The sequence below is a fragment of the Manacus vitellinus genome, unplaced genomic scaffold (genome assembly GCF_001715985.3).
Source record: "Manacus vitellinus isolate BGI_N305 unplaced genomic scaffold, ASM171598v3 scaffold_3_pilon, whole genome shotgun sequence".
Lineage (NCBI taxonomy): Eukaryota > Metazoa > Chordata > Aves > Passeriformes > Pipridae > Manacus > Manacus vitellinus.
In genome coordinates this window covers 16,252,513-16,273,508 of record NW_021940535.1, presented here as the reverse complement: position 1 = coordinate 16,273,508, position 20,996 = coordinate 16,252,513, and positions in this window count along the sequence as shown.

The following is a 20,996-nucleotide window of genomic DNA, read 5'->3' as shown; positions in this document are numbered from 1 at the left end:
TGAAACCAATATGTGCAGCTTTCTCTGAACCTGCCCACTTCTTTCTTTGTGTAATATCAAGCAGCTGGGGCTGTGCTATCTCAGCTTACCATCACTAATCAGGCTATAGATCTCTGAGGACATGTTTTGCTTTCAGTTGCTTTGGTAGAAATCTAAACTTATTACCTAGATTATTTGCATTTAGACCAGCAAAACTGCACAGATAGATTTTGAGCCTTTTTTGCCAGTGTGGTTCATGAGACATTATCTCATTTTTTGAGATTGCTGTCTTTGTTTAGTCAAAGAAGAGACCACTTGAACACAAAATGAGAAAACATTTGCACTATTGTTTTTTTTCTTCTGTGAGGAAAACTGTACTGATCTTAGTAGGAGTAAAACTAACAGAGTTCACTATAAATTGTTTAGAATTACTTAATCAGTGTAAAAAATACATCTTCCTAGTCCATAATCTTTACGCCAGCCTGCAAGAACATAGGATACAAGACTTGACTAGGTTAGTTACAGAGGTGTATGCTGCTGTAATTGAATTTCTTTAACTGCTTCAAACATTTTTCAGGGAGATTTTTCCTCTCCCTTGAATTCCATGGAGTTTTTCTCTGAAGTGTCCCACTGGATTCTCTATATGCTTTTTCATGCTGGGCTAGGCAGATATGTTTATGAGTTGCTGTCCTAGGGTGCTTTCTCCAGAGGTGTAATTTAGAACCTGGTGTTTCATTCATTACTATTCCTACCTTGGTCTGAATCTATGATTCTATCTGTTGTTTAACTTGCAGACTGATGACTCATTCATTTGCTTCATGGGATAGATGCATGTGATCTTATCCCACTCTGAAATGAGCTTTGGGAGTGAGCTAACAAGAAATGTTTACAGCATTCAGCGTAAATCACAATTCCACAGAGAAACTTACTTTACAAAAGAAAAAAAAAGAAAGGGTTTCTATAACTAGTAGGTGTTTCTATATCTAAGGGAGTTGGTCTGTTCTCCCAGGTAAAAAGTGATAGGACCAGAGGAAATGGCCGCAAGTTGTGTAAGGGGAGGTTTAGATTGGGTATTAGGAAAAATTTCTTCACTGAAAGGATGGTCAGACTTTGGAATAGGCTGCCTAGGGAAGTGGTGGAATCATGATCCCTGCAAGTGTTCAAAAGGTGAGTGGATGTGACACTTGGAGGCATGGGTTAGTGGTGTAGGTGGTTGTGGACAGGTTAATGGTGGGACTCAATGATCTTAGAGATCTTTTCCAACTTTAATGAATCTGTGATTCTAAACCAATATTTTTAATCATTCCTCTGTTTAATTATGGCTCACAGTATATGCAAAGAATGTAAGAAGATGCTCTCTGCCCCTTTCTAACCTTCGTGAGAAAAGTCAGGGTGTGCAGAAGCAGATTGGTGCTTGCATTCAGGAACGGGGTATAGCAAAACCACCTGTGGGAATCCCCGTAAAGAAGGATATCTTAGTGGGATGTCCATAATATTTGCAGGAGTTTTCTGTAGAAGAGCAGTTCCCTGCATGACATGTCCCCACATGACTTAGCAGCATCCTGTAGGTGTGAATGCCTGTCTCTGCAGAGCAGAATATGCAGAAGATGAAAAGATGAGTGGTGGAGGTAGACAGGGTGACTAACTCTTTATTCCTGGAAGTGCACCCTCCGCATGGCGGGCAGCATTAAGTTTGTCCCAGATAGGCTTCTCACACTGCGTCATTACTGTGCCATTTTCCCTGTGGATTCTGTACTTGGCAGAAAGCTCTGCAGGAAGTGGTAGTGTGCCTCCAGATTTAAACATATGCAAAAATCAGCACTTGCATAATAGGTTTATTCTTTATTTTTACCATTTTTGTCTGTTCTGTGGCACGGGTTTCAAATACTGCACATGTTGATTTTGCTCCTTCTGCCATGTGGTCCCAGCACGTGGTAAAGGAAGGACATTCAGACTTGAATTATTTCATCTTCCAGAATCTAGAAGTTTTACAGTGTCACTTCACTTTGTTTTCTTTGTGTATCTTTTCTAGTATTTTTATTTAATTTTTAAAATATCAAACATTGAGTTTAGATTGTTATCTCAAAATGGTTGTTCCTGTTCACTACTAAAGATGATTAGAGAACTGCAAGTGAAAAAATTATCAGGTTGTAATTTGCCTTTTGGGCAGTGGCTGGGGAATTTGCTTACATCAATCTTTCTTCTTCGCTAAGTCTGTGAAAACTGCAAAGTTTCATTTCTCTAGGTAATTCTAACTTGTTCGTGCTGATTTTGAATGATAAGGGGGAATTTGCAATAAAGATTTGCCGTGAAATTTTAGGAGTACCTTTATGCTCAAGTAAATAAATAATCTCTTTCCACATTTAGGTAAAAGTCACAGCCAGCCCTCTTGCTGATGGTATCCTGTAGAACTAACCTGGGTTATTGTATTGTGCAGAGTGCAACAATGAAGTGACACCAGGCAATGTTTTAGTGGTCCTCTGCTTGTAAAGGATTCTCTTATGGTAGTTAAAGGCAGCATAGAGTTTATGCTGGACACATTCAACCTGTCTTCCAAATGGCTGTGTTCATATCCCTTTGCTGTTAGCCACCGGGGACCTGTTTTCATCTAGTAAATGCTTCTCGTGGCCATTTGGAGGGTCTGCATGACCATAGTCCGTAAAACCTTTCTTCAGCCTGGCTGCCAGCTGGTAAGGGTCAAAACTGGAATTTCTCTAAAGTCTGTGAATTAGGTTCCTTCAGAGCACAGGGAAAACAACCTTGCATTCAACTGCATGGTCAAGTATAACTTAAAAACACTTTGCTTTTCTGTTTAGTTTAATAGCCTGACTGTTGTTGAGCTTTTGCAGCTGTGAAGTCAGTTGGATTCTTCTATACCAAATTCTGCAGAAAAATTTTTGGCCAATGGTGACTGATATGAAAGAGAAGCATGGACTAATTCTGTTTAACAGCTTGTGCAAAATATATGTAGGAGTGTAAGGAGGAAACTGTCACTACTGAATCTCAGAAGAAGTAAATGTAAGAAAAATGTTTATAATTTAGGGAGGAAGGAGAAAGTGATGTGCACAGATTGAACGTGAAGCATCAAGTTCCTGTTCAAAAAGAGAAGCTATTCAAAGGCAGTTTGGGAAATTTGGGTGGTTTTCAGAGAGCATATTGTATTGTTATCTTGCTACCAATTAGCAAGTCTGTAAGTTTTTCATGTGTATTGTAGTTTTACTACATGCCACTACAGCTTGCTGACTAAGGCTAGTGAAATTTGTTTTTACTGAGGATGAGTATCCTCATAGGACATGCACGAAGAGGTTGGCTGATTGTATTCTTCACCATTTGAGAGGGCTAAAATGTTCATTGCAAACAACTTGTAAAAAAGCAAAGAGCATTTCATTGATAGCGTTAGGTGAACACATATTTCTTGTGTCATTTTATATGAAGCAAACAAAAAATAAGCACAGCGGTTTACAAGCAACGACTAAAGGAAGGCTTTGGAAAAAAAAAGACCCCACATATTTGGCTTCTATCAATATAGCAAAATATTTGCTTAAATGAGTGTGACTTCCATTTGGTGTTGTAAGGGAAAATATGTTTATACTTCATTTCTTCTCTTTGCCATAGTGTTTAATCTTGCTTACTTTATGTAGCCATACTTGAATATACTGTATTAAGTAGTACTTTTTTGAGTTATCTGGACATTTGAATTTCTTATGCATGGCCCTTTTCCACCATGAGAAGATCTGTAAGCAGTGGTTGCCAGTGCTCAGAGTTAACAACTGGGGCAGTGTGGTGGTCTGCCTTTTTTAGGCAGGTGCCTAATTAGGGGAACTTCTCTTCAACATAAAACAGAAGAAGGAATTAAACTTATTGCCTTGAAATGGGAAACCAAATTGTTCAGGGCATTTAAAAGGAGTTTGTCTGCTATCAGTGCTATCAGTCCATGAATTTGAAAGGTATTTCTGTTACTGTGAACTTGAAAATTGAGATGGTGCTTTTTTTTTCAAGGCATAAACTACATGATCTCATGATGTAGTGCCTTTGCTTACATGTAGAGGTTATCTTCATGGTTGACTCCCTCCGTGGCTTTGGAAAGAAACTGGTAAGCAGAAGTGCTCCCCTTCTCACTGCGGATTGTCTGGACCTGTAGAAGTATTGAGTAGATGTAATATGCCTTGCTTCTTCAATGTCTTGCAATGCTCAAACTTTCCCTCAGGGCCGGGGCTCCTGGAAGCCCCTGGGATTTCTGGGTTAAGCAAATAGCCTGATAGAATGTTTGAATGATACTAGGAGATGAAAACAGTTGTGCTGGCTCTGCTGGAAGATAGCAAAAGAAAGCCACAAAGAATCTGTGAGTGAATGAAATCACAAGATACCAAGCAGATCTAGGGGCTCTTGGTTTGGCAAGCTGGGGACCAGTATAACAATAGCCTTAGTCCTTTCAAGGCTACAAAACCCAAAAGAGGCTTCAGGGAAAGCTGTGGTGGCTTATTCCTGCAGAGTTGGGTTTTTTTCCCTTGGCATATGTCACATCTGTGTAGAGGGATGTGAATTGGCCTCAGATGTTCTAAGACAGGATTGTAAATGAAGGATGGAAAAATGTATTTTGTATTACAAACCATTTGACTGGCATTTTAAAATTAATAACAAAAAGTTGAATTGTAGGAAGCTTGCTCTACCGTGAGTTCAGCTCTTTCTGAAATCGCTGGAACAGTTTACAAGATACTTAAGTAGGGACAAAGTTCAGTGGGTTGGGTTTGCTTTGCTTTGAAGCCTTCTAGCTACACTTTGCAGGACTGTCTTCTGTAATTTGGGTGCAGAAAGCAGAACAAAATTTTCCCCTTGTTTTCTTGCTGGCTTTTGCTGCCCAAAAGCATTTAAAAAAGGGTTATACATTTTCTCTCTCTCTCTCTCTCTCTCTTTTTTTTTTTTTTAATTCATTTAAGGGCAGTGCTTTTAAAACAGCTTGCATGAAAGTAGGAAACCAAGTTAGTGTTTGATGCATTGAATTCAGTTAATCACTTAATTGGTCCATTAGGTACTTAGGAATTTGTTTACCAAAATAAATTGACTGTGTGTGACTTGTTGTCATTTAAAAATCTTCTCCTTTCAAGAGTTTCCAAATAAGTTTATGCATATTTATGGAGGGTATTGTCATGCTATCAATTCAGTAATTCAATTTGTTGACTTCAGTTACAAAAATGAATAAATATGTGAAATTTTGGTCCTTTGCTTTTGGATGTTCGTATGAATTTAAAAAGGGGAATACTATTTTGATTTAGTGTCACAGAGCAATACAATAATTGTGTCTCTTCAGTGTTACTTTGCTAATATAACCATTTCTTAGGAAGTATTGTTCTTGTGGAAAGGAGCATAATTTCAATTAATATTTTACACTGTGTCTTAGAATTATTTTTTTTAAAACAGAACATCTGTAATTGGATCTGTTTACCTACTGTAGTCATAGTGGAAACTGCCCACCAACAGCAGCATTAACCTCCTATTGACTAATAGGGTAGAGAGAGATGCACTGCTGTGGCCACCAAACCATACAGTGGTATAGCTTTTCCCATATTTACAGCCAAATTCTGTTTTGGGGTGTGTTTATAATTCCCTGTTGCAAGTGAAGAACCCCACGAAGTGCATCTACTCTTGACAGACAACACAGATTGTACAGCCATGTGTAACATGAACAGGAAATAAAAATGTACTTCGGTAGGATTTAAAGGTTATGCTGCAAAGCCTAGATTTACCTCTGTCTGAAGTTATGCTGCTTTCAAGTATTTTCTTCTTGAGTTGTCGTTCTTTCAGCTATTTTATTTAACCTGATTGGAAATAATCATGGAATGGCTGAGGCTGGAAGGCATCTCTTGAGATTGCTTAGTCCACTCCTGTGCTCAAGCAGGGTCACCTGGAGCAAGTTGCTCAGAGCCTGCTGTCCAGCAGGCCTAGATGGAGATGCCACAACCTTTCTGGGTAGTCTGTTCCAGGTTTGACCACCCTCACAGTAGAGGATGACTCACAGTAGGAGGTGACTTGTTTCAGTCCGTGTTTCTCATGGAACATCAAGCCCAGGACTAGCCCCAGCTCTGCAGAGCTGTCTTACCAAGGCTGAGTAAAGGGGGTGGATCACCGTCCTTAGCCTGCTGGCAATGAGCTCTCTAATGCAGCCCATGATGCATTACCTTGCCCCAAAGGTACCATTCTGGCTTATGTTCAACTTTGAGTCTGTCAGGACCTTATGTCTTTTTCTGCCAACCTTCTTTCCAGTTGGACAGGCCCCAGCATGCAGTAGTGCGTGGAGTTATCCATACTCAGGACTTGGAATTCCCCTTTGTTGAACTTCATGAGGTTCCTGTCAGCATGTTTCTCCAGCCAGTTCAGGTCCTTCTGGATGGCAGCATACCCACCTGGTGTATCAACTGCTCCTCCCACTTTTGTATTATCAGCCAGCTTGCTGGGGACTCTCTCCCATCCTCTAGGTGGATCGTGAAAATGTTAAATGCTGTTGGCTCCAGTACTGACCCCTGGAGTACTCCACTAATGAGTAGCCTCTAGCTGGACTTTGTGCTGCTGTGCACAGGCTTTTGAGCCAAGCAGTTCAGCCAATTTTCTGTCCACCTCAGTATTTACTCATTTAGTCTGTACTTCATCAGTCTGTCAATGAGGATGTTATGGGAGACAGCATCAAGAGCTTTGCTGAAGTCAAGATAAATAACATCCACTTCTCTCTCATCTCAGTGAGACGAGCCAGGCATCTCATTGCAGAAAACTATCAGGTTGGTCAGATGTGATTTCTACCTTCATAAATCCATGGTGACTACTCCCAATCATTTAATTTTACTCCATATGTTAAGGAAATTGTTCCCAGATTTATTTGCTTATCACCTTCCCAAGGCTGGAGGTGAAACTGACCTGCCTCTATACTATGGGATCCTCTTTCCTGAAAATAGGACTGGCTTTCATGCAGTCCTCGAGATTTCCTCTGACCCCCATGATCCTTCAAAGGCAGTTGAGAATAGCCTCCCATTAACATCAGCCAACTCCCTTAGCAGTCGTGGATGCATCCCTCTGGATCGATGGGCTTGTGTATGTCCAGTTTGTTTAAATGTCCCTTAGCTGGATCCTCCTCTACTGATGGCAAGTCTTTATGGCTCCAGACTTTATCACTGGTTGCAGGGGCCTGGCATTTCTGAGAGTAGAATACTGAAGAAATAAATAGCTTTTAAATTGATAGCCTTATTTCTGATAGTAATCTGTCCTTCTAACTATCTAATGTGCTTTAAACACAAACCAGTTCTGTGCAGAATGTGTGTATTAAGTAAATTTAGACTCTATTGATAGACCTGTATTTAGAGCTAAACTATTAATGTCTTTCCATGGTTACACTGAAAAAGAAAAATTCTGTTGCACAAAGCAATATGAATTTACCAAAAAGGTGAAAGATTTTTCTGTGTGCTTCTCTTGTGTGTTGGCATGGCTGAGTACTGACTGCGCAGAGACGTGTAACAGGAGTGACTACAGACAGTGCTGTGATTTCAGAGATGGTTTTCATGTGTCAGAACAGCAAGGTGAATTAGTCTGCAGTCACATTCATGTTGCTATCGAGAGCTGTCGTCTGTGCCCGAGCAAGATTGCTTTAAGCTTTCAGGGCTGTAACAGTTCTAATCTCCAAGTGTTTATGTGCAGTTGTCAAATGGGGTAAAATAAAGAAAGGAAAAAAAGTGAAGATGGTGCCTCTCAGGTGCAGCCATCAGTGGGAGGCAGGATTCTGTCTCCTGGCTTCTTCTGAGCTCCAAGCCCAGCCACAGCTAAAGTATCTCACTACTTATGGGAGTGCAAAGCACAGATCATCCCTTTCCTACTGAACCATCGGTGGGGAGCATAGATTAGTCAGCCCTGCCCTCCAGAGAGACACTGGACATCCCCACTGAATGGAGGCAGAGCTGAGGAGCCACCCATCTTTGTCAGTGTTCATCTACCCTTCTAGCATGGCTCAGCCAACTTTAAGTAGGTTATAACTTTTTAAAAGCCTTTCCATTTCTTAGGGTTCCTTGAAGAGCCAGTGACTCTCTGGGGGTTGCACAGCTCTGAGGACTCAGCATAGCATCACATGGTGGTCTGCCAGAGTTGCTCCTCATCCTACACGCAAGTGAGAATGGCTCTGCATGGGAACTTTGGTACCACCTTAAAACTAGTTGGAGCCTGCAGGGGTTGCAGTAATTATTCCCAAGAGTAGCTGTACCAACTTTTGGGCTGCTTTCTGCTGGCAGTGTTACACAAAAAAGGTCATTTTTTTTCCTCAGCATATCTTCTGTTGTCATCACATCTTGTTAAGTCAGAGTTGCAATGTGTGTGTCTGTTCACAGTAGACCATTCATAACATACCCCATATTAGGTGTCTTGTCTTAAGAGCATGTTGTCTGATCTCACCACAACCATCTGAGCTTCTGCTTCAGATCATTACTAAGATCTTGAGCGTGAGCCCAGCCAAACTGCATTCAGTGGGGCCACTTTTTTCACCTGTTCATAAAGGGCTGTAACCTTTAGTGCACCAAAGAAGCACCTTCTCTTAGTTTTGAAGAGAGCTGACTGTGAAAGCTCCAAGTGATAGAACTGCTGAAGAAAAAATACGATCTTTTTAGAAAGACAGAAAAATGCCAACATTATTTAAATTTTGTATTTTTGATGGAAAATTTTCATATTGTATAATGGTTTATACAATTTTTAAAAAGTTTTTCAAGTTTTTGAAAAGTAATATTTTATAAAAATGGTTTTCATAGAATCCAAGAAGAAAATATGTATGTCCCAATAACCTTAAAATATCCATTAAAGTTTTAGTAATGCATTTGATACAAATGCTGTGAAAAATGCAGCAGAAATAAGAAATTACTTAAAGAATGCCACTGTTTAGGGAGCAATATTAAATTATTTTTACTCTTTTTTTCTTCATCCACCATCCAACTTTGAGTCATGCCCTATTTTAATGAGTAAAGGTAGGAAATAGAATTTTACCTGGGAAATACTTGATTGACTTTAAATAAAATAATTATTTGCAGGTTATAAAGAGAATCTTTTTTCTCTCATCTTACTGCTAACATTGATTCTAAGAGAAAGCTTAGAATCTTTGGTATTTCTTCGGTTATGAAGGTGGAAAATCTGTTATTTTCAGGAAGCATCCTTCTGGGATGCAGGCAAACTGTCTTTGGACCAGAACAAGTGGCACTGAAACTGTATGGCAACCCTTCATTACGAAAGTTTAATCTGTTTTGTTGTGCATGAACTAGTCTGTTATCCTCACTGTCCAGTGAGATGGGGCAGAATGGAACTGGAGAATACCTTTGCCTGACTGAAAGCAAGAAGGGAAGCAGGGAGTGCTCAGATGTGAACCAGCTTATGGAGGTGGCTGCTTGTTGCCACAGCGCTGTGGCACTGCATCTATGGCAACTAAGGAAAGGAGAATGAGTAACATAATGCTTCCTGTGATGGGAAGCATGAGGAAAAGGATTTGAAAATTCTGCTCTCAAGTGATACAGTTTGTTTTACTCTTTGTTTTGCCATTCTTCATGGTATGTAGTCTGGGACTTGGTAACAGTGTTGCATAGGCCATTTGGACTTCTTCGGGTGTCCTGGACTCTTGACTTGTATTCAGATGTGAGATTTGAGTGCATGAAAGAGGTAAAGGTGCCTTTGAAAGGAGGAGGGCAGTTAACAAGGTGCTTTTCATTATTTTCTCTCTTGCTGTGAAGATGTGTAAGTATGGGGAAAGACTATACCACTGTATGGTTTGGTGGCCCCAGCAGTCCGTCTCTTTCTACCTTATTAGTCAATAGGAGGTTGATGCTGCTGATGGTGGGCAGTTTCATGGTTTGTCATGTAACTCCCGGAAAGATGGTATAATTTATAGAATTGGTTAAGGCTAGGCAATTTCACTGGGCTCCAGGTTGTAAGGAGCTCACCCATCAGCTTATGAGCCAATGTGGTCTTTCATGTGAAACTCCCACATCTGGCCTCCTCCCTTCACAGTGAGAGCACAGGTGTAATTTCTGATTCTCCTTCTTCTTTGCTCTTCCTGCAATTCCACAGGCTTTTCTGACAGCCTTGAATGTTCCTGTCTTCTAGTCCTTGAATTAGTAGTCTTGCCAGTGAGACAAAGACTTTCACTGTACCTGGGCCATCTCTATAAAAAGCCCCTAAATCCTAAGGTTTGTTTCTGACGGAGGAAAAAAGTGAGTGAGTGGCTTTGAATTCATATGCTTTTATTTGGGGCAAACAAAAAAGCAACCAAAGAAAAATACACCACCACCGCCCTCCCCTCCAAAAAAAAAAAAGAAAAAAAGAAAAGAAAAAAGAGGCAAGTGACAAATAAAACAAACAGGTAAAAATTTTTCTTAATTTCAGAACAATATCCATTATTTATTTACTCTGTAAATATTTCATTACTTCTCTCTTTTTTTTTTGTAACAATTGTTTTAGGAGTGGAAATAGAAGTCTCATTTTACCCACCAATGCCCAGACCATTTTGGGGAAGCGTAGGACACAACTGACACTTACTGGCAGACATTGTAGCTGTGCTTAATAGACCTCTCTGAGAATAGCTGTTGCTTCAGGAACCAGAGGAGAAGAAGGGGAGGAGAGTTTATGTGTACCATGCTCCAGGCACAGATTCCCTTTGCTCTGATTTGACTTTTATACATTTTGTTTGAAATGAGTGGGTTAGTGACTGGGCAGGGATTGCAGGTGACACAGTGAGGCTTGGCATACCAAAGAAAACCTGGGGCCACTTGGGGCCTTGTACTGAGTGAAAAAATTCAGCTTTATGGCTCTCCTGGAGTTAGACTGAAAGAGACTGGTAGTAAACAACTTCTGTGCTAATAGCAGGGTGCCTGAGCGTGCAGGTGGTTTGGAACAGAAGTGAGTGCCTTTAAGCGTTGTTTTATGGTGTTGTGCATTTCAGACTGAAAAATGGCCACAAGCTTTATTACTTTAATATTAACACTTTTTCATTACTCTCTCTCTCTCTCTCTCTCCCCCTTCTGCAAACTGCTGCCTTCATCCATTATAAAGTGGCTCTTTCTTTTTTCCCCTTCACCTGGTGTTTTTCATAGCATGAGAAACATGGGTGGCAGGAGGGACAGTTGAGGACATAATGGCACTGCATCTGTTGCCAAATGAAGCCAAAGCCCAGGCTGCCACGAGATAACCTGTTGAGGTAACTTGCGAAGTCCTCAAAGATGGCAGCATCCCTTCTGCCATTGCTGCCACTTTCTGGTGACCTGCAAGGGGGCTGTACCTCTTATTAGACCTTCTCCCATTAGGTTTTTCCATCCTCCCTCCTGCTTCTTGATGGCAGCGGCTTTGCAGTGCAGGTGTTGGTTTCTATCCTTTCCCAATGCTTGCGACAGGTATTTCCACCGTGTTTGCCACTGAGGGCTGCGTGCCAGGGTGTTTTAAAATTGGGAAACAAACAGCAGTGATTCAGAGGACCAAATTTGCCCTGCTTTCCTCTACAATTTGGAAAAATGGTGTTAAATTTTTTTTAAAAAAAATCCTATTCTTGTGTTCTCTTTCTCATTCCAAGTATGTCAAGTTAAGTTTATGCTAGTGCCAGTACCAACTGTGACCAGAGTTAAATTAGCCCTCCTGTTAGCACTGCTTGGTTTTCACTTTCCAACAAGCCTTAGTAAAATAAATCATGTCCCACATGTCTTTAAATTTCATTATCATGACCTAACTTAATTTGCTATAAATTATTTCTACCTGAGCTTCTTCAGCTGTGAACTTGCAGCCTCCAGTGTCTTGCTTATTGGATCATTGCCCAGCTAATCAAGATTTTTTTTTCCTTCACAACTCCTGCTTTTTGTATCAGCTAACTCTGCCAAAGTCAACTTGTCTGTATAACCTCAGAGGGGACACACAAAGAGCTGGTGTATTCTTCTCTTTAAAATAAGGTTTTTATTGAACCGAGTTTTAGTCTCTTCCTGTCGTGCTCTAGTGCAGCTGGTAAAGACCTCTTTTCCTTTAGAATAAATATGACCTCAACAATTTGTTCTCATCTTGGAGGCAACGATTGCAATACTTTCTTTTGGCTCTTGCTTTCTTTTCTCCTTGGGTAGAATGACTGACTGACTGGGAAATCTCTGTGCACTCAATATCAAGTAGCTGTGCCTTGGTTTTGGTTTTCTTGAGCAGCTAAATTTCATGTCTGATAAAGACTAGTGTTTATTTCCACTGAAAAATGCAGATTTTTTTTTTCTTTAGAGCTGTTCCTTTTATTTAGCAAGTCTTGATAAACAATTTCTATTTCAGCTCCCTGAACATTGAAGGCTTACCTCTCACCAAGCTGCTGAACTGCAAGCAGGCTAAAGATTTTTGCTGAGTAAGGGTTAGAGAACCCTTAAAGGATTTCAGTCTGCTACATCAAGCTGTAATAACAACTTGCTATCATCTTATGTCCTCAGAAGAGGAACTTACACAGCGAGTTTTTTTATGAGTTTGGAAAAGTACTCTGTGGTTAAAAGAAATAATAAATAAATTACCTGGCTTCCTAGTAAGCCTTGGGGATGCTCCAGAGTAGTTATTTAAAAATGAAAATGTGCTGATTGTTGTTTAGATGTAACACATGTAATTTGCAAAGTCCTTTAATGGCAGTTGAGGCCCTGATGTAACTCACCAGCACATTAAAAAATAGCCAGTTTTTCTAACTTTCATTTGGAGACATGTAAGTGTTTATGATGAACTGTGTAACATTATCTTTCAGTATAGCTTGTCTTTTGAAAACAGAGGCTCTTGCTTGATGTCTAGATCCTGGTGGAGCTGGTACATCTACTGGAATAGTTTAACTGTTATGGTGGATGAAGATACAGGATGGTGCAAGAACAGTGGGTACAGAAGGTACACAGCAGTCTCCTCAGTTCTGACATGCTTCAGTCTGACCTAAATTACTGGGCTCAATATGAGGTTTACCGGGTAAAATGATACGTCATGTAGTAGGCAGGGGGTCAGATTAGATGATCTAACGGCTCCATCTGGCCTTAAACTCTTAATTAGGGAAATGCTGCCAGCACAAGATGGCATTGAAGCTTTACACTGCTAGATTTCACTTGCTTGGGGGATCCTCATCTGAAGCAGGGCTACAGAGGTTGCTTGGGCTAGTCTTTTCCTCAGCTTCTAATGACAGTAGCAGCCAGCAGACCTAAAATCGGATCCTGATGGGAACCTGGTAATGTTGCTGTCATGGTACAAGAGCCCTGTATCTAACTATTTCAGTCTCCCACATGTTGAGCTTTTAGAGCTATAATGGTATCTAAATATAGAAAGAAAATCTATTATTAGCCCGGTATTATGGCATTCAGTGACAGAAAGAAAAGAAAAAAAAAAAGGTAAGTTTTTTTGGCAAGCTGATGAAAAAGAAATTACAGTTATTTGGAGCTGCTCATGGATTAAAGTATTAAAAGTGAGGATGTGGTTTTAGTGGTGGGTGGTTTGGTACACTAAACATTTATGATACCTTTGCTTGACACCTTTGGTGAGAAATGGGAAATACATTGTGTGTTTGTGTGTTGTAGATGTGCTCTTTGCTCTCTCAGCTATGCAAGTGGCAGTGTGCAGGTCTGATAACCATTGACACAGCAAAACCAGCATCACTGATCAGCCAGTTTCTTTGGCAAGCTCAAGTGGCTTGTAGTTAGCTCAGTGTGTCCAGATTCTGGAAGGTCACTTAAATATCTTTTGAAGTTGCTTAATTGCTTATTGATCTCATAATTATTCCATACTTGCTCTCTCTTTTGCTATTTTCTGAAATGCATTGATAAGTCACAATTTTAGTTTCTTTAATAGGAGATTGTGGTTTTGTGGTGTTTAAGTTTAGAGCTTTTAATTGGAAGTTTCAAACTTTTTTGGTTTCTTTTATATGCGGTTACACATCTTATTTTTCTTGCATTTTTCTAAATGAGTTACTCTACTTCTGCATGCCTCTTAAAGGTCCTGTTATTATACAGCTAGCATATTTCAAAGCACAAGGAGCTGAATTAATAACTGCTGAGGTACTCTATTTTAACTGCTGTCCCCTTTTGCTAATTTATCTTCTGGGATTTTTTCAACCCCTTTAATATTTTTTCGTAAAGAGTAATTGCTCTGGAAGTATGTTCTTTTTCTTTGTAGTCTTATCTTGTGTATATTAATCAGATTGCTTCATTTTAGTAGTAGCTTCTACCAACTTCTTTCCTTGAAAATTCCTTGTGCCGTGGATTATTGCTCTGTGTTTGTGTCACTGGGCAATTGTGCACGGAGAGAAACAGCCTTGGTTTTCTGGGGCTTAACACGATGGGTTAATCTAAATCCCACTTGAAAAGTAAGTTTGTGAAGCTGGATGCTAAACTACCACTGGGGCACTTCCTCTGCTCACATCTATATTTCCTTTTAAGCTGTCTAACCCAAGAAATGTGTCTCATTGCAGTTCCTGGAAACCTGCTCTGTGACAGAGGGTCAGCTGGAAAAAGCAACTTTCAATCACGCTCTGCTTCATTCTCCTCCTCCCTTGTCTTACTTTGGAGTCTGTAACACATCTCTTCTAGGACTCCCCAGTGCCCAGGTATCTGCTGCCAGCAGCTGTCCTGCTGGCTGCTTTGTGCAACGATTGTCAACTCTATGAACCCACTAGCATGTTCCTTGCTGAACGGTCCCTTCAGGTTTGCATGGTTATTTCTGCCTTGCTGACTTTATTATCAGCACAGGTTCCCCAGCCTAATTACAACTTCTCTCTGCCTACTAAGTTGCAGGAACATTTGGATGAACCTCAAATGAGACTGAAGATCACAGTACACAGAACCAAATAAACACCCTTAAAAGTGGAAGAAAGGCATCTAGGTGATCTGAATCTTGCCTTTGCAAGGTGGTTCCTTAAAGGCCTATCAGCTTCTGATAAGCTTTTGTTACCACAGGTTAGATTTACACTTTGCAAAATAAGAATGAGATTTTTCAGTTGGACAAGGACACCATCTGCAGTCACCAGATGCAGTTATCAAGACTGAATTGCAAGACTTGACACTGATTATGCTGGTAATCATTGAGGTGATCAGTGTAATTAACTTGAGATCAAGACGGCATTTTCTCTGTTCTGATACTGGAGAATTAAGTTGAAGGAACATCCATCATTAGCTACTGGATAAAGTCAGGGTATGGCTCCAACTGGGCGCTTGTCTGTTTCACTTCAATCATGGTTTTTTATAATATGGGAGAAAAATAGATCAGCAAATATTTTGAAATTGCCATTTTGCATTGAAAACATTTTCCCTTGGATTGTATCAGATTTATTGAAAACCTACTGCAATCATGAAAGGTGTCTAGGTATTCTGTTCATAACCAGTCTTCAGAACAGACTTTAGTCTGGATCTCTCTACCCAAGGAAGACAAAGTATTTCCAGTTCAGGTTATTTTAAGCTTTCAGAGTATATTTTTTTTCTAGTATAGATCATATGGAGGATTGACTCAGCTGCTACTGGAAAGAGTTTTCTTGCTAAACAGAATGCTTGTTGATGTTGTCTCAGAAAATGTGACTGAGACTTGATAGAATATAATCCCAAACTCTTAAAAATGTTTTTTGCTTTAATGCACACTAATAATTAATCTAGAAACAAATTAGGTGACTTTGGAGAACTCTTCACAAGTAGTCATTTGCATGTGTTGGAGCATTTTCCTTAACATCTGTAATGTGGTTCTTCATGTTCTTATATAGTGATAAAAAAATCATTTTGCAGATACGTTTGCTGAGAAGTAACTGGCATATTTTGAGCCAGTTTGAGTGCATTCTTCTATGGGTTGCCAAGACAATTTCTCCCAAATATAGTGATAAATGATGTTGAAGATTATGACGTCTCTTACATCTTATGCCTTTCATTTTTAACTTAATGTTGCCGCTGCATACGCACCATAAGTGTATGTAATGTTTTCTTTACTTTTTCAAGTGGCATAGGTTTGCATACAAAATATTGTTTATATTTCCCATCAGGTTGTACTGCTCAGGGAAGGGACTGGAGTGTTTTGTAGTCTACATCATATGAAGAGGGTGCAGGAGATAAATGGGAAAAGTAGGCGTCACTTTTTAAAAGCAAGTGATTCAATCTTTTTTAGGCCTAAGAGCATCCCCTACAGCTGTTTCTTTCATTTCCAGCAAGTATATAAAATTTCATTCCAAGAAACGTGTTGCCACAGAAGACTTCCAAGAGCAAAACATCATAAGAAAGTTAGGAGATGATTGGTAATACTTTTCCTGTCATTGATCTGTTATTATATCTGCTAAGCTTCACGCAAGTATTTATCAGCTGAGAGTTATGAAATAATTCCTGACTTGATGTGAAAAGGGAGAAAAGTCAAATACATTCTTTAGCATGAACTCAACACATCAGTCTTAAAGTGCTGATTCATTTGCCCACACAGTATAATTAAGCTGTTAATCTGTAATAAGGAATGATAAATTCAGTGATCTCACAATCAGAAAGTAATTATAGCTTAAAAATGTTCATTTGGCTCTCCTCAACCATTTTATTACTCTGTGACTGTTAAGAGAGGGCATTCATAGCTTAGGATCTATAAAATTTTACCTATACAGTTTTCTTCTGCAACTGGAAGTGTCTTGCCTGAACAGTTATACATACGTAGATGTCTATACTGGAAGTTTTTTGGGAACAAAATGTCAACTGGCATTCTGAGTTCTATCTTTGGGGAGAATATTATAGTTTGAGTACATTTGGTGTTTCATTAGATAATGAATCCATTATGCAATTGAAGTTCAGGCTTACACTGATTAATCATGACATTTCAATTATTCATAGAATTGGTGATCTTTTGCACTCCTTTTTTCCCCCACCTCATTTGCTGTTGGCTTCTATTAATTTCTCTTCTTACTTCTTTAGGATTTCATTTTGCCATATTGTGCAATCATGAGAATCTTTCACTGCTAGAGACTTTCTTCTGGGAATTTAAATCACCTGGCACCTTGCAAGCAACTTGTGGCATCTCTCTGGTGTGGTGCTTTATAGCATTTTAACTGCCTACCTTCAAGGTAGCTGAGCTTTGAAGCTGCCAACACATTTGAGGAGTGACAGGGAGAGAGGCATGAAAGACAGAGGTTGTCCTGAGACGAAACAAGATTCTTGTTTCATCTGCTAAATTAAATTTCCTCATGTAGTCCTGGAGCCATAGAGAAGGTTGAGTTGCCTGACTCAGTGTCTGTCTGTGCAGCTAGTGAGATTGCCCTTAGCTGTGGTGTGCTGACAGTACACAAGTGGTATTGTTTTGAAAAACTGTGTTGTTTGTTTGAAGGAATTTGCTTGGTACCATGAAATTTGTTGTTCTGTAGTGCACAGACAGCACAGAGATCAGAAGGGGCTTCTGCATTCTCCTTCGGGTCCTGCTGCTCCTGCACAGCTCCAACTTGTAAGTATCATCATTTTCCAGCTCAATACCCACTCAGTCTGTCACATTGCCATGGTGTAGTCTTATCATATGTCCACAGGGAAGTAGAAAAAAAAACAAAACAAAACTTTTTTTTTTAATATTTTAATTTTTATTATTTTGATTCTGTCACTTTTGAACCATCATCTAAATCTTGAAACAGAATTTAGAGTAAGATATGAAAGGAGGAGGCTCAGCATTTTTACATCAATCCTCTCAGTTTTTTAAAAAGTTTGGGCCAATTCAGCCTGCAGATGTTAGTGGAGCCAGGCAGGATTTCATGGAGGTTTTTTTCCCAATGTGCACAGATTCTGTTCGCCTCCAGAGGTTCTGCTGTTCTCAAGTATGGCACACAGGTGCACAGGAAAGCCCCACGTGTAGCTTACTAGGTCTGTATTTACCAATAGTGTAAGATTGATTAAGGGTAGGATGTATATAAATAGTTATTTCTGTAGATATGTTCTCTGTCATAAATATGCCATTAGTAATTGTTAGGGAGTAATGATGGCAAATCTCTTTCTTTGGGTTCAGGTAAAATTGTCCTGTCCTTAGTCCTCTAGCAAACTGGACTTTTCAGGTAGGATAATCACCCGTTAACTTTAGCCTATAGTCTCCAGCTTATGGATGTCTTGTCAATACTAACTGCAAGGGAATTTTTTTAAAGTAGTAGATGGCATTTCATCACAATGGGAAAAAAAAAGAAAAAATATTGCTCTGTGTGGATGTGGATAACAAGGCAGGTACTTGTGTGCATTTTGTAACAAGCAGACTGGCATTACAAGAAGCAGAACTCAAGGAAAACAATGTATTAAAAAAGGGAGTATTTTCTAGTTCAGTGGGTACTTTGCTAAACCTGATGTAAACCAAAAGTGTTCAATATGGCAAAGTTAAGGCCTGTTTTAGTAGAGAATAGGAAACTAGATTTATCAATGAACATCTTTTCTATAAACCAACATAGTAAATGTCTTAAAGAGGGGGAAAAATGTTATAATAATGTCAGGTCTTTCAAAACTATAAAACATCTCAGTAATTTTCTAGAAGTCAGATAAAACAATGATCTTTTTACAGTGTTCCCTTTTAATGGATTTTTAGTTATAAAATTTTAATATTTATTCAAAGTGCAAGTTTGCTGTAAAGGATGTCTAAAAAAAGAGCCCTGTAAGAGTCTTATTTCCTGGACTTTTCTAATTCTGTATCAAACTTCCAATGCTGGCACACAAGAAAGTTGTTACTCTGAAGGGGAGAACTTTACTTAGACCAGGTTTGAAAAGTTGAGCTATTTTTTTCAGGGATCTCTTGAAGGCTTACTGGGAGCTGAGTGTTTCCTTTGAAGGCAGTATTGCTGCCCACAGAAATGGGAGCAGTCTATAGATTCATATGTGAGTTGTATGGGCTATATGTGAGTTGTATGGGCTATATGTGAGTTGTATGGGAGGCACCTCGCCATGTGCAGTGCATGCCTGGTGTGGAGGGCCAGCAGTTGTTCCCAGGGATTCCTTTGGTATTGATTGAGGAAACTGATGTTTGTTGTGGACTCTTGTGATTCCGAGGAGTGCGAAGCTCTGCGGTGCCATTTGGCATCCATTTCCAAATGAGGACTTCTCTGGGTACTGTGCCTTAAGTTAGTAACAGGTTATTTAAGTTTTGTAGCTGTACATCATCAGAAGCATGGTGAGCCTAGGCAGGTGAATTGTGCATCATCCTCTACTATCCCTGTTCTTGGGAAGCTTAGTTGTACATATTTTTTTCCAATTTTTCTGGTGGTTGAAAAGTGACAGACCAGACAGATTGAGTACAGTCATGATGCAGCCAACAGCCCACCCCCTGTGGTTGATCTGTTGGCTTCTTCCTTTTACCTCTTCTGATCTTACCTGCTCCTTTGAGCACATAAGCTACAGTAACAAGAAATTCCTCTCTAATCATGGTACCTTCAAGTAACTTTAAGTACAAACTGCGTGTGCAGATGCTGAGCATCAGTAGTTAGCTGTGACCCCTTTGACATTGCTGGAGTAACAGATGCAATCTTTTTCATCAGGGGATGCAGCTTTTAAGAGGAGATGTTATTCTAGTACCTTACATGATTGATACAAAAAATGGAGTTGCTATCCCTTCATTTCCTTCACAGTGAGACATGTGCAGCTCTTTTTTTTTGCACATGCAAGAGGATGGTGTAGTTGCTCAATTGCCAGTGAAGGCATAATTTACCTTATGGGATCTGCACCAGTGATCATGCATGAGATGGAAATATCACTCGACATAAGAGATCAACAGTGAAAACCCTTTGTAGCCAGACCTTCTGACCCTAGAAGCCAAATAAAATTCTGTAAGTGGCTGCCAGCTGTGCTCTCACTTTCATACTGTTGCCCCAGACTTGACTCCATAAGCTTGCCTTGTTCTTGTGCCCTCACTGCTTCCCTCAGGATCCCAGTGTTACATTGGTGTGTACATGTGTGATCCTGTTTTATAGACTTAATTTGTGGCCCTCATTCTGTGATTTACAACAGGAATCAACCCATAAAGGTATTTAAATACATTGGATCATGGTTTTGTCTTTAACATTTTGATGAACAGCTGTCAGGAAAAGGGTGGTGTTCATGATCTTTCCTCAACAGAAATATTTGGGAATTCACCTGAAACCATCTGAGAATTCTGGTGAAATTCTAAGTGGAAGTGTTGTCCTGTTGGAGTGACTTGAACAAAGATATTTGATTGTCACGGGTAATTTTTGTAGTGCTAGAAAGGAATCTTTGAAGGACCCTACTGAAATGTAGATACACAATATCTGGAGAGGGCATCTCATGAACAAGTAGGGAGTAAATCCCTCTCTCGCATCTGGAAGATAAAAATTTCCAGAGAGAGTGTTATCAAGAAGTGTCTCTGCTGATTTCACCTGATGATTGAGGGGATTGTGTGTGTGTACTCAAAATACTATAGGCAGAATACCTCTTAAAGTTGATTTTAGCCTATGCTTTAGAATCCTCTGACAGCAGTGGCTGGCCCTTAAGTGCAAGGGTCGGCAGCTCCTCTACTCTCACTTTTTATGGAGGCATGGGATGTGTGGAGGGAGGACCAGTAAGGAGCTACTCATACATGTGTGAGTGCTTGGGTAATGGCTAAAGATGCCATGTGGACTCTGAAAGTCTCTACACTGTAGTAGAAACCTCTTCCCCTGGTCAGACATCTTTAACTATATATATGTTTGATTCTTTTTTTATGCATCTTTTTCTGTCTTAGTATTGTCCTAAACAACAAAAAGTCTCAGTCTGTGTCATTTTTAGGCTGTTCTGTGTGATAGTTGTCAGATTTCCTTTCCTCCTATATCTTGCCCTGAAGACAAAATATAAATTAATATTGCAGGCAGTCTTGTTCCTGGACCGTCTGTGTGACTTGGCTAAGTCTGTGGGCCCTTTGTCCATGTTGGTAGTTGGAGGCACTAATGTTTCTTTATTCTTTACATCATTAGTTTCTTGTGGGGAGAAGTTATAAATCAAACAGATAATTTAGCAATATTGCATTCGGGTGCTAAGATACAGTCTCTGCACCTTTTTTGCCGTAAAGTGCCTGACACCTGA